The sequence below is a fragment of the Ochotona princeps genome, chromosome 11, assembly GCF_030435755.1.
Source record: "Ochotona princeps isolate mOchPri1 chromosome 11, mOchPri1.hap1, whole genome shotgun sequence".
Taxonomy (NCBI): domain Eukaryota; kingdom Metazoa; phylum Chordata; class Mammalia; order Lagomorpha; family Ochotonidae; genus Ochotona; species Ochotona princeps.
In genome coordinates, this window is record NC_080842.1 from 67,597,925 (window position 1) to 67,612,713 (window position 14,789).

Below are 14,789 nucleotides of genomic sequence, written 5' to 3' on the forward strand. Positions count from 1 at the left end.
GCAGCACTAACACACACAGTCATTTTCCCTTATTTTTCTTTCTGCTTTTTATATTTCTCTTTTTTTAATTGTAACATCCACATAGGGTAGAATATGTGGCATTTATCTTCCTGTGTCCTGTTTATTTCACTCAACATGATATATCCTTCAATCGCATGGATTTTCATCAAATGATAGAATTCATACTTTTTATAGCTGAGTGATATGCCATTGTGTATATACACCACCAATTCTTTATGCATTCACTTGATGATGGACAGTTTGGCTGACTTCATATTCTGGCTACTGTGAACAGTGCTGCTAACGTGGTAGTGCAGATATCTGATAAAATTTCTGGATGGCATGACAAGTCTATTCATAGTGTTTTCAAAGAAATTTACAAACTGTTTCCACAGTGGCTGCACTAATTCACATTCTCTTTAACAGCATATAAGCACATCTCATTTTCCAAACCCTCACCTTCCTTTGTTACTCCGTATTTTGGATTTTGGCCATTCTGACAGGGTTAAGTGATACCTCACTGCTGTTTTGATTGGTACCCCCTGATGGTATTGAGCATTTTTTTCATATATTTGGTGGCCATTGAATTTCTTCTTTTGATAATTGCCTATTGAGGTCCTTGGTCCATTTCTTAACAGGATCAATTGCTTTTATACTGTTGTTTAGTTAATTTTTATGTTGCTGATATTGTGGATATTAATCCTATAAGTATATAAGTAGGTTGAAGATATATTTCCCATTCTATTGAATGTCTCTTCACTCTACTGATCATTTCCTTTTCTGTGCAGGAGCTGCTGAATTTGCTATAGTTAAATTTATTCAATTTGCTTTTCTTGTCTGTGCTTTGGGGGTCTTGTCCAGGAAGTCAGCTTCTACATCAACACCTTGGAGTATTTCCCATATATTCTCTTTTAAGAGCTACATAGTCTCAGATCTTCAATGTAGGTCTTTGATCCATCATGACTTAATCTGTGTATACGATGAGACATATGGGTCTAATTTCACAGCACCATTTGCTGAAGACATTATCCTTACACCTACATAAGACCTGAGCATTTTTGTCAAAACTCAGTTGGCTGTTTGTACATGGAACTCTGGGCTCGCTCTTCTGTCCCAGTGATGTATGTGTCAGTTTTAGGTCAATATCACGCTCCTTTACTGCTAGATGGTTTTTGTATGTTTTGGAGTCAGATACTGTGATGCATTCAGCTTAATGTGTTGTTATTGTTGTTGTTCGGGATCACCTTGGGTATTACGGGTCTTACGATACCACATAAATTTTAGGATTCATTTTTATAATTCTATAAAGCATAGCATTGGTATTGTGTTAAGGATTACATTTATTCTGTAGATTGCTTTAGGTAGTATAGATATTTTAATGATAGCTATACTTTAATGATATCTTCCAAATCATATCTTACCATGTTTTGTGCTCCTGGTTACTTCTTTCATTGATGTTTAATAATTGTGATTGTAAGGGGTCCTTCATTACTTCGGTTAAATTTATTCCTAGATGTTTGCTTTTGTGGCTATTGTGAATGCAATTTCTTTCTTGACTTCCATTTCAGTGAGTTTATTACTAAAATATTAAAAAGATTCTGCTTTGGGGACAATGAAGTGGCATGTCAAGCCAATCCTCTACCTGCAGTGCTGGCATCTCACATTGGCACTGGTTTGAGCTCTGGTATCCCGTATGGGCACTGATTTATGTCCACTTCTGATTCAGCTTCCTGCTTATGGCCTGAGAAAGTAGGGAGCATGGCTCAAGCTTTTAGGTCATATGGGAGATCCAGAAGAAGATCCGGGGTCCTGACTTTCGATCAACTCAACTCCAGCTATTCTGGCCATTTGGAAAATAAACCAATGAATAGAAGACCTCTCTCTTTAACCATTTTATCTCATAAATCTACCTTTCAAATAAAAATAAATAAATCTTTAAAATAAGAAAGTTACTGGTTTTTGTATGCTTGTTTCCTGGCCTTCAGTTTTATTATACTGGTTAACATGTTATAAAATCTTTTTGATGGAGTGTTTAGGTTTTTCCATAATATTACCTGCAAACATGGATTATCTGACTTCCTCTTTTTCAATTTTTGATGCATTTCACTTCTTTCTTATCCCTAATTATTCCTGCTAAAACTTTCAGTACTATATTGCATAAAAATGGAAAAAGGTATCTTTCTCTTATTCCAGATGTGAAAGGAAATGCTTTCATCTCATCCCAGTCAGTAGGATGCTGACTTTTGTTTTGTCATAAACAGCCCTTATAATTTTGAGGACCATTCATTCTACTCAAAACATGTGGGTGCTTTTATCATGAAGCGGTTTTAAATCCTGTGCTTTGTCTGCATTTGTTGAGATGACCATAGTATTTTCTTCTTCAATCATGTGATTTATGACATTTATTAATTTGTGACTGTTGAACTACCCTCACATTTAATTGCACTTGATAGTGGTGTAGGACCTTTTTCATGTTCTGGATATTGTTTGCTTGTATTTTGTTGAGAATCTCTGCATCTATATTCATTTAGGATATAGGGCTAAAGTTTTCATGCCACGTCTCCGTTCAGTTTTTCTATCAAATTGCTGTTGGTCTCATAACAAGAAAATAAATTTATCTTTTAACTCTATTTTTACTTAAATTGTTTGGGTTTTTTGTTTGTTTGTTGTTTTGTTTTCTTTTGTTTTGTTTGAAACACAGAGAAATCCTCCATCCATTAGTCTACTTCTACAATACCCAGGGCTGGGCCAAAGTGAAGCCAGGAGCCTTTATTCTAATACAGGTTTCTCACATGGGTGTCAGGGACCCAGGGAACTGAGCCATCATCTACTGCCTCTCAAAATCCTTTAGCAGATAACTGTCTCAGAAGCAGAAGAACCAAGAATCAAACCAGTCATTCTGATATGAAAGGCAAGTGGCCCAGTCAATGACTTCATGGCTGTGTCACTTACCTGAGCTTCTTTTTGAAAGAGATTAGACTGAAGGAGCAGAGGAGGGAAGAAGGGAAGGAAGAAGAGAGAGAGAGAGAGAGAGAGAGAGAGAGAGAACCTCTGATTCAGTTCCTACATACCTATAATGAAGAAGCCAAGGCAGGATTAAAGGCAGAAGCCAAGAATTCAATCTGGGTTTCCTTTGTGGGTGGTAGGAACCCCAATATATGAGCCATCACCAACACCTCCCATAATCTACATTAGCGGAAAGCTGGAATCAAGAGGCAGAGTTAGGTATGAAGTCATGCTACTCTGATGTTGCTACAGGTGTCTAACCAGTGTCTTAACCACTAGGGGAAATGCCAGGTTCTGTGAACTTTTTTAAAATGAGCTTCTGTGACTCTGCAGCTGAAGCTCCTAACTTCTCACTAGAGGACCAGGCTCCTTCTCTCCTATCTCTTTTATTGTTTCCTCTTGAGATGCTTAGTTTCTAAATCTTCACTTGATCTTAGCCAAAAGACTGAGAAGTGATTGGTTTTTAAATCTTATTACCCTTGGTTTCTCCTCTCTGAGAACAAATACGGGTGGGTGGAAAATGAGAACGCTGCAGGAGAATGTGAAAGAGAGTAGAAACCAGATAAATAAAGTGCTTTTACTTACTAAAATGATCATATTTTTCCTTCTTTTTTTTTTTTTAATTATTTATTATTTAACTTCAGTAATTACATTGTATTATGTGACACAGTTACATAGATACTTGGGTTCTCCCCACCATATTTTTCCTTCTTAACTGACATATGTAATTGTACACAGTTTCTGATGATAAGTCAGTACATATGTACAATCTGCAATGACCAATCAGAACGTCAGCAACAGCAGGTCTATCGCAGGTAATAGCCAGGAGCTAAGAACACCATCCTGATTTCCCACACGGGTGGCAGGGGCCCAAGGACTTTGCCAGACACATTAGTAGGGAGCTGGATCAGAAGTGAAACAGCTGGGATGGAAACTGGCACTCAGTGCTGTATAACACTAGTGTTGTAAGCTGTGGCTCACTCTACTGCACAACACCCTGTGCTCCACCCTGATGCTGAGAGTGAAACTGCTGGACCAACACTTTCACTTTGCCATCTGATGCCACCTTTTATTTTTAAGATTTATTCACTTTTATTAGAAAGTCAGATTTACAGAGAGAAGGAAAGACAAAGATCTTTCATCTGCTGGCTCGTTCCCCAAGTGTCCGCAAAGGCCAGAACTGAGCCAACCCAAAGCCAGGAGCCAGGAGCTCTTTCCAGGTCTCCTACACAGGTGCGGTGTCCCAAGGCTTTGGGTCATCCTCTACTGCTTTCCTAGGCCATAAGCATGGAGCTGAATGGGAAGTGGAGCATCTGGGATATGAATCGGCACCCACATGAGGTCCTGGCACATGCAAGGCAAGGACTTTAGCCACTAGGCTACTGTGCTGAGCCCTACTGCTACTTTTTAACAGCTGCCCATTGGTGGCACCAGAGGGAGATTGCAAAGATAAAAGAAGGCACATGCTGTTTCCTGCTATGTTTTTAATCTGTTTGCTTGCTTCCTACCAGCAGAAACGCATTCCCTGAGCATCCACATGTGGTTCCAGTTCCCAGGTCTAGTTCTTCCCTTACATCACCAAGATGAACCCTATTAGGGTGGCTCAGAGGCAGCAGCATCAAAGGCCTCTCCTTCAGTTTCTTGGTTCTGATATCCCTAACTTTCCTTCCCAGCTACTATGCCAGTGTTTCCTCAGCACTGCTCTTTGCCCATTTAGTCTCACTCCTGAATGGGTCCAGACCTATACAGCTTACCATGTGTTCTGCAGAGACCTTCACACACATAGCCATGCAGTACAGAGTTCAGTTATAAACAGGATGCACCAATCTTAGGGGCCCCTTAAGATTCTGTTGCCTAGTGATGTTCTAGGCATGTTCCTTTTTGCAAGTATACGATATGATGTTTGTACAACAATGAAGTCTCCATGACAGTAAGTTCCCTAAACCATATACTTGTGGTTAAGCAATGCATGATTGTAGTTTTATTTGCACTTCACAAAAACCTAAGGGATATTATCCTAAGGTTATACAAGTTTGTACTGTCATGCCAAAAGCTTACAACCCCTATGTAGTGCTTTCTAAAAATATCATTTGCATAAAACCAATACTTAGAATCCATTTGTGTTGGTTCCAAGGCCCTTCTGGGAACCAAAACTGTTTATAAAGTTCTCAAAATGAAGAAGTGTGGCATTCTCCCTTCTGCCCACAGTTGGCAATCAGGTAGAGATTCATTGCCAATGGATGGCTGCAATACAGGAGTGAGACAAAAATACACCAGGACCACTTAGCACCAACACAGCAATCCAAAGATATTTCACACCTACAAAGCTAAAAGAAATCAAATTCCAATCAAGAAGTAATTGTGTTTTTCCCCCACAGCTTCTGAAGAAAGAAGAAACTAATGCCTATTGAGTCAGATGGAAGCCACACAGACCATAATGTTTCCTTCCTGTACTCCAACACATCCTCTCTACTCTGCCGTCAATCTCACCTTTTATCGCGCATCTTTCTCATATTCTCCCACAGCAGTTCTGCTCCTTTTCTGTTATTACTTTGTATCATCATCTCTGTGTTACATAAGGAAAATAAAAACAGAATGCAGCTTAATCCTTTGAGGGATTTAGTCAACTTTTTGAACTTTACACACACACACACACACACACAATATTCCCAGTACCTTCTCATCAGGAAGTTACCTGTAACCTAAAACCTCCTGAAACCCCAGTAATTCCTCCGATCTGGTTTTCTGGTGATTGAAATATGTGTGCTGCATGTGTAATGACAGTCACTCTAAGGCAGAACTGTGTTCCCCAAGAGGATTCTGTGAATTTTCTTGATACAAGGAACCACGAGCAGACATAAATTGATGTCGAACATTCCCATTTATAAAAATTAAAAACAATATTAATGTGTCTCACACATTTCTCTCAATTTGCTTACTGTTCTACTGCGTTGGGATTCAAACATCATGAATAGTCATCCTGAGATTCTTGGATCTTTCATTTTAGTTAATGTGATTTTGTTTTTTTCTAGATGTAGTCCATGAACGCCATTTTAAGTAGGGTCCCGCTGAGACTCTAATGAAAGAAGAAAGCAGTATTTATTGTGACAAACTTTTAGTCAGAATCCAAAATTCTTCTTGAAGATGATTATCCTAGTCTGATGTATCTCATTGGGCCCCTCCTGTGTTGTCTGCCCAGGCCATTCTGAGAGGGTCTTGTCAATGACACCAACTACAATGTCAATTAGCATCCGCATCACTGCAGATGCTATGAGAGGTTTATGAAGCACGCAGTGTGTAACACTGAGGAGTAAGACCAGTCTAGATGTGCAGTGCTCTGCACTTCGCTTGGTCACTCAGAGCTTCAACTATCTCATTTTATAAAATTCAAATCATTCCTACATCCTAGAGTTAGTATGGGGGAGTCATGAGTAATGATCATAGACAAAACTATGTCAATCACAGCACTGTGTACACTGGTAAGCACATTTTGTCCTTTTCCTCACAGCAGATATTTTCTCGTATTTTTATCTTACATGGAAGAAACTGATATCTTAGCTAATAAATTGAATTTCCTGGGGTTCAAGCAACAGTAGGTCATCAGACCAAGCATAAGCCCTATTGTCTAACCCTCCAAATCATAGTTTTTCTGCACACCATGCTGCCACCCATCAAACAGATGGGTGCGTGGCAGGTAGAATGGCTTTTTAAAGCACATGATCCATCACCCTCAAAAACATGACACGCATTGCAAGGAAAGGATGTGGGAGAGAAGCAGAGCGTGGGCTCGATGTGAACATCAGGGACAGACCCATACAGTAAGGGGGCTGGAGCCAACACAAGAATTTTGATGAATAAGTGTGCTCTCATTTAATGACGTGCCTCACTCAGGTGTCTCTTGGTCTAGTGCTACAGCACTGCACTTTCAGGATACCAATGGATGCTTTCCTCTCCTGAGGATTCTGGCACACTGGGAAGCAGAGGCAAAGGTTGCTACTAGCAAAACTAGATTATAGAGCGCTGTGTGGACCCAAATTCAAAATGGGTTTACAGCATAACTTACCCCTTTCTTTCAGCCATGTTCCCCAAAATTCTATTGTCAGAAGGAGATAAAGTTAGCCTGTATATAACAACCATTTCTACAACTTCAACCCTGACCCTAATTCATCCTTAAAAGGGAAGAATTATTCGTGCAATTCATTATTTATAAGCCAAGACAGTGCCAATGGAAGGAGATTTTCCTTTCTCTAGTTCTAGTAAGTTTACAGAACAACTTATTCAGTCAAGATAATGTCCTTTATTTGGGGAACCCTGTGACTATATAGACTCACCTAGGGAAACATATTCCACCTTCCAAACAACCCACACTCACAAAGGCTGGGAACTCAACCCACTTTTCAGTAGTCCAGCACTCTATTTTCACAGCACATGTTATCGCTTAAGAAAGGGAGCACGCCAAAGGTTTCACTTTTAAAGAAAAAGCCAAAACAAAACCAAATGCTATACTCTAGGAGCCTCGGTGACAATGAGGAAACTTGCAAATTCCATCAAGTCATCTCCTTTTTCTTCTCTTCTCTGTACATAATAACCCCTACTTAGGCTGTCTTCTTTTCAAAACCCCAACCATACAGGAAGCAGAAATACTTTTGGAAGAAAAATACTTCCATGGATTGTGTGACTATTCTTCTGCTAGGGCTCTGTACAAAGCTAAGTGCTTACAGAAGCAAGGGAGAAAGGATTTACCGAGTAATTCCCTCAAAGAGCTAATTTGCTGTGCTCTACTTTTAGAGATTAGCGCCCCTACTTTGACTCACTGCAGAATAGGACGCATTTCCTTCTACCTCCTTGTATACATGGGAAACATGTCCCAGGTTGCGATTTGGTTGTCTCAACAGAAAATCCCTCATTGAACTGAGAAGTTATGCTGTCCCTGGATCTATCCCAGTAAGTGATTATTGATCATTTACAAATGATCCATCTAGTACCCTGAATCCTTAATCTCCCATAATATTGTGTCCTTCACTGCACCTCAACCACCTACTCAGCTTTCATATGCCAGACTGTTGTGTAACATGACTATCCTCCTAAAACTGCCAACTTACACAATACCAGCCTTACCACCAATATCATATAGAGCTCTCCCCTATTATGTCCACATTCAACCATTCCTCAAACTAATGTGATTATAATTCATTCTTTTCAAGCTTCCTTTTCTTTCACTCCATTGTTACATTCAACTCAAAGTCTATAATTCACTGTTGTAATCAATTCCTTATATATTTCAATTTTACTCTCCCTCATTCTGCTTGGGAAGAAAAAAAATATTTAAACCCAACCTGTCACACATTTTGTACCTGCAAATATGGCTGAGAAACACATACAACCACGATGCCTGATTCATTTCAAATCCATGATCAGTAACCTCCAGAAAGTCCCCACAGCTGCTCAGAAAATACCCCCCTGCTCCCTTAGCCAATGGACTCTCCAGCATTCCACATGTCTACTTCTCACCTTTCTGTCTCCTCAAAGTTCTGTCACCTGTTCCCATCACCTTATTTTTAGTTGATGACCTTGTATTCACTGAGGCAATGAGACTATGACTTCATACACTCCCACACCAAATCTATTATACTAAATGCATTTGTACCATACATATTGCATTCTCTCCTGTACCACGATAAAACACCTCTGGTTCTATTCAATTTCCTAACTCAAGGAAATTGATCCAGAAAATCTTCATGTATTTCTGCCATCAGTACTTCGCTACCTTCTGGAGGAACAGCAGCAGTTTACAGATATGATATAATATCCCCTTTAACCAAGTACTGTTCCATTTTCTTCGTAGAAAAAAATCTTCCTGAATGCCACCTGCATTCTTTATCTGATGATAAATTAATCTATGTGCATTTGGCCAATGAATTTTTGACAAAAGTGACAAGAGTATACATTGCAAAAGGTGTGGCTTTTTTAATGATGTTTGCAAAACTAGATATATACATACTAAACAAACACAACTACATAGCAATCTCTCATCTCTAGATGGAACAGAGTCCATCCTATTGAATACATGCCAGTTAGGCTTTGACTTTCATGTGTCTGCAGAAACTGATTCTACTGAGGTCACTAAGAGCCTCCAAATTGGCATTCTATTTCAATCCTCAGTTCTTACCAGATTCAATTCAACACGATTAACCTCTCTCACCCACTGAAACACCTTCTTTACTTACCTTTGCAGCATCACTTGATTCTCCTCCTAGCTCCCCCTTCTTGGGATCCTTTATTGGTACTTTCTTCTTCCCCTGAATTTGAATACTGGGATGCACAGGAAGACCCATTCCTCAGATCTTTTATCCATATTATCTTACTTACACTTACTCCAATCACATGGCTTTAAATATCCAAAGATCCTATTATAATTTCTGTAATGTCCTCTTTTGTTACTCTAGGGCAATATACTGATTTGGTTTTGAAACTGTATCATGGATGAATCGTATTACCTTCTCAGTAATGAGAAATATTTCAGTATCATGAAATATGTGTTATAAAAGCAGACATGAGATAGTAAATCAGTGCCCTTGGACAGTGTAATCTAGCCAAGGTGCAGTATCCCTCTAAAATAACATTTGATTACTCATATGTTAACCATATCAAAACTAGTTACAGGAGCAAGCATTAGCCCTACTAGTTAAAACAGTGGTTGTAACTCCCAGGTGCAGCTGCTAACTGCAGCCTCCCATCAGTGCAGATCCTGGGAGACAGCAGTGATGGCTCAAGTGTTGAGGCTTCCGGCACTCATACATGGGAGATGGGAATGAGGTTCTCAGCCCCCAGCTTGTGAGCCCTGGACCTGAGGAGTGATTCAGGAGGTGACAGGTCTCTTTGTTTACTTGTCTCTATCGCTGTCTCTCTGTTTCTCAAACTAGTCACTACAATTTCTCACACACCCACTAACTGATTCTGTCTGGGATCTATTAATCTAGATCAGAGTTTCTTAACATTGCTTAATCCAAGAGTCTCAGTCTCTTTCAGTCTCTCTCTCTCTCTCTGTTTCTCTCTCTCTCACTCTCACACACACACACACACACAATTGTGTAAGGGAATCTCCTCCTCTGCCCAGCAGAAGGTTCAGTCCTCCTCACAACACTTGATGATGGCTGTTTGAGGGATCCAACACTGATGCACCCCTAACCTATCCCTTCTGAAACAGGCATAGAACAGGACCAGACATTTAATAAACACTTGATTTATTTATATTTTTGTAGAGTGGATAAAGCAGGAGAAAATATTGCCTGAAATTAAAATCAATTGCTAACTCACCATTTCCAATATCCAGAGGAAATATCTGTGACAACACTTGCCACCACTAAACTACAGAAATCAAGTGCCCTAATAATCCCTCTGTAATGCAAATATCTTCACGTCAAGTGCAATTTTGCACAAAAACAAGTTAACTGCCTAGGAATGTTCGGGAATATTGTGTTACATGTTATCATAACACAGGTTTATAAGGCATCGTTATGAGTGGTGTAGGCTAACAAACCGTTGCCTCAGGTATGTGTAATTACATGATTTATTTTTCAGATTCTCAACATCTTCCTGAAATAGTTATTATTATCCCCACTGCACAGATGAAAAAAATCAATGAAGAATGATTACTGAGCGGCTTTAAAGTGAAAGGAATACTCTGCCTAAGTACAGGGTGATTTCTGCTTCAGCCAAACCATGTGCAGTTGCAGAAAGGCTACATGGTTTGGAACTATCACTTGATCTTTTCGGTCTTCAGTTTTTCCACACATACAATAGGGAATATAATATCAACATCACAAAATTATGCAGATCACAGGAGTCACTGCTGATGAACTGTTCAAGCCAGCATCTGGTGTGCAGTAAGGCCATGCCAACATCGGGCACACAGTGAAGACAGATACAAATTGGTAACCATATGCCTAGGCCTCTGCTGCTTTCTGCAGAAGGGGTTTCTGTGTGTTCAGGACAGTGAAGAGGTTTTTCATACATTCACAGGATACTGAGCTCTGACACAAATGGAAAGCAGAAGGCAAACACCCTAAAACCAGGTGTCCACCATAACAACCTGTTTTGCATTCCCAATGAAAAGAACTTTCCACATTTGGTGATATCCATCGCCTATTTGCATAACTTTTGTATTATTTTGACTTCTAAAACCTACTTCCATCACCAGGGGCCTTGAAAATCCAGAGTGAAACCCCAGAACTGAGACATTGCAGATGCACAATATCCATACAGATTCACACAACCTAGACTGTGAGGAACGCATGGAATGAAAGGTCCCTTCGTGCCTGTACTGTAACACCACCACCCCTATCTTAATAAGGAAGAAACTCAGGCTCAGCGAAAGAAAGTGCAGGCTTCTCAAATTGAACTTCAACACCTCTGTGAGATCACCCTCTTTATCTGACTCCCTGCTCTCTACTTCATAGCCTGTGATGCAAGAATTGCAAATGTGCAAGCCCCAAATAGGCCACACCCTCACGTCGCTCTGCCTTTCACATGCTGTTCATCTGCACAGAATCCCAACGTCTGAAACTCATCCATTCAGCTGAACTCCAGCCCCTTCGTCTGCATTTTAGTGGTTAAAAACAGTCTTAACGGGCCTCATGCCTGCTGTGCTCGCCTTCCCACTTTCTTGAATCTTCTAGTCTAATACAAAGTAGACTATGGCACTCTGCTGTTTGAAGTCTCCAATGGCTTCCAGATACACTTAGCAGAAAATTCAAAACAGGCTTCCAAAGGATCTGAGATTGCCTACTCCAATCTCACTTTGTAATACTCTTATGTTGCATCATCAGGGGATTTTCTTCTGTTCCCCAAACATGCAGGATTATGCTAGGGGTATTAGGGCATTTGTATTGGATTCTCTGACCTGAAAATTCTGCCATCAGACCACCAATACATCAGAGGAAACCTATTCTTGTCATTCAGTTTTCAATCAAATGTCCCTGCATCAAATTTTTTCCAGCACCCCATAGCTAGTGTAACTGGCCCTTACCCTGAGTATTTCTCTTTAATTCATTTCCTACTGTCCGAAATTGTTGTGCTGGTACATTTACTGCCTGTCCTTTCCCCAGCCTGGCAGTAATGCTCTGCTCTATAATGGAAGAAATACGATCTTGTTTGCTGATGATTTTGAGCCCAGCAAGTGCCTGGCATTGTGTTCAATGACATTTACTAAACAATGGGAGAATCTACATGCAAACCTGAAAATCGACACCTACAGGGTTTTGTTTTGTTTTGTTTTGTTTTGTTTTGTTTTGTTTTTTCTGCTTCTAAGATTTATCTACATGTTTCAAAAACAGAGAGGGCCCAGCGTGATAGTGTAGTGGCTAAAGTCCTTGCACTGAATGCACTGAGATCCTATATGGGTGCCAGTTCATATTCCAGCAGCCCTGCTTCCCATCCAGCTCCCTTCTTGTGGCCTGGCAAAACAGTCGAGGATGGCCCAAAGCCTTGAGACACTGCACCCATGTGGGAGACCCAAAAAGGCTCCAGGCTCCTGGCTTCGGATGGGCACAGCTGCAGCCATTGCGGCCACTTGAAATCCTGTGATCCATGTAGGCAAGCCAGAGGCAGTTTCTAGTTTCTGGTTCAACCTGGCCCAGCCCTGGCTATTGAGACCTTTCGGAGCATAAGTCAGTGGATGGAAAAATATATCTCTGTCTCTTTCTGACTCTTTTTCCATCTCTCCAAGCACTTGGGCCATTATCTGCTGCTTTCCCAGGCACATTGGCAGGGAGCTGGATTGGAATAAGAACAGCCTGGACTTGAATTGACACTCCGATATTTTATGCCACTGATGCAAGAAGTTTAGCCCATTGTACCATAACACACTGCCTTCTCCCCCAAAACAATGTGCATTACAATAGCGGTTGTGTTTCACAGTACCCCTGCAATCCCCAGTATCTACTGTCAACATGAGAGTCCCCGAATGTTGGTGTTATGATATGCTCATCTGTCGCATGCATCACTTGTCATAAACTCAGAGTTTTCTCTATTCTACTTTCTGAATGTTTGTTTAGAACATACCATCACTGGCACTTCAATTTAAAAACTGAACTGGGGAAATCTTCCTTTTTTGCGAAGGCTGCTGACAACCCCAATGACTGTGCCCCACGTCCCCTTGCACTGGCAGAGCAGAGCCCTCATCCAAGTTGGGAGAGGGACAGCTCACCCCCCTGCTCCAATGTCAGGACTCTCAGGGTCTCCATCTCTCTCTGGGGTAACTAGGATGACCAGTGAAGGTCTCATCTCTTTTATCTTCTAAAAGGTACTGGATGCCCTCTGAAATCAAAATCCCTGGATTTTCTATCCATCCTTAGAGATACACAACCACTTGGGCCATGCCTCTGCAACACTGAAAGCTACTGTACAGACGGCCTTGGCAAACACGATAATGACACCTCTGCCTGCAGATATTACACATGATTCTCCAGAGCTAAAGCTGTTTAGCTCCCAAAAGGTTGCATTTTTTCTGTGGAACATTTTAACTAAGTGGGAATTTCTTATATCCTCCACTCCAGGGTGAGGCTCCTAATACTTGCCTTCCTACTTCACATCATTCTTTCTGCCATGAATGAAAGAGAACACCTGCTGTGTCCTCTCCTGTCCCTGCCAGGAGTGGATCCACCCAATGGGCTTTCCCCATGTTCTTCCCTTTCTTCCAAATACCACAAGCCAGCAGTGCAAGGGAAGCTACAGCATGCCAGAGAAGAAACTGTGTGGATTGTTAATGCTCATTCTACCACCCACTTGACAGGAGCCCTTGGGACTATATCATGACCTCTCTGGGCCTATTTCCTGACCTCTAAAATAGAATTGGAGTGGGCAATTAGCACGCAGTTCATTCACAGTTCGGGACACCCACAATCCTTATTAGAACACACAGGTTCAAGTCCCAGTTCCACTTATCATTCCAGTTCCCTACTAATATGTGTCATGGGAGGTAGCAGAGATTGCTCAAGTACTTGGGTCCCGGCTAACCACATGGGAGATCCAGATTGAGTTCCAGGACCCTGACTTCAGCCTGGCCCAATCCTGTTACCGGCAACTGAGGAGTGAACCAGAACATGAAAGAATCATCAGTCTATGTAAAACTCCATCGCCATCCCTCTGCATTTCAAATTCAGTGAAGCTCAGATGTGATGTCCCTAAGAAGGAACCTCTGAGACCCCACCCTGCAGGAAGAGGAATTTACAGGGATCCCAGCTTGGCCCTCTGTAACCCAACACCAATTTGGCACACACATTCAGCAATTCCCAGTTCAACTCTTATTGTGCAAAGGGTATATGTGTGGGAGAGGAAGGCTCATTTCTGGACCATGTGGGAATCCTTGGACAACCATGAGCCTAGAGACTCTCTGTTAGTTTTCTGAAGCTTTTTTCAAACTGCATAGTTGCCTAATACTTTTCCTACTCAAACTTTTATCCCCACAAGCTCGTGTCTAATGGCCCCCCCATGTCTTCTCTCCATTTTCTCTCGGGGCAGTATGCCTGATCAATCTTTTGAGCTAATTATACAGAGAGAGAGAGAGAGACGTCCATTCATTCCTCCATTGATTATACTCCCCAAAGCTTGTAAACGCCAGGCCTGGGATAAGCAAAGCCAGGAGCCTAGAATTCAGTCTGGATCTCCAACGTGGGTGGCAGGAGCTCAACTGTTCGAGCCGTCATCTGCTGCCTCCCAAAGTGTGCATAAATAGGAAGTCAGATATGAATCAAAGAAATCAGGATTCAAGACAAGCACTGTGA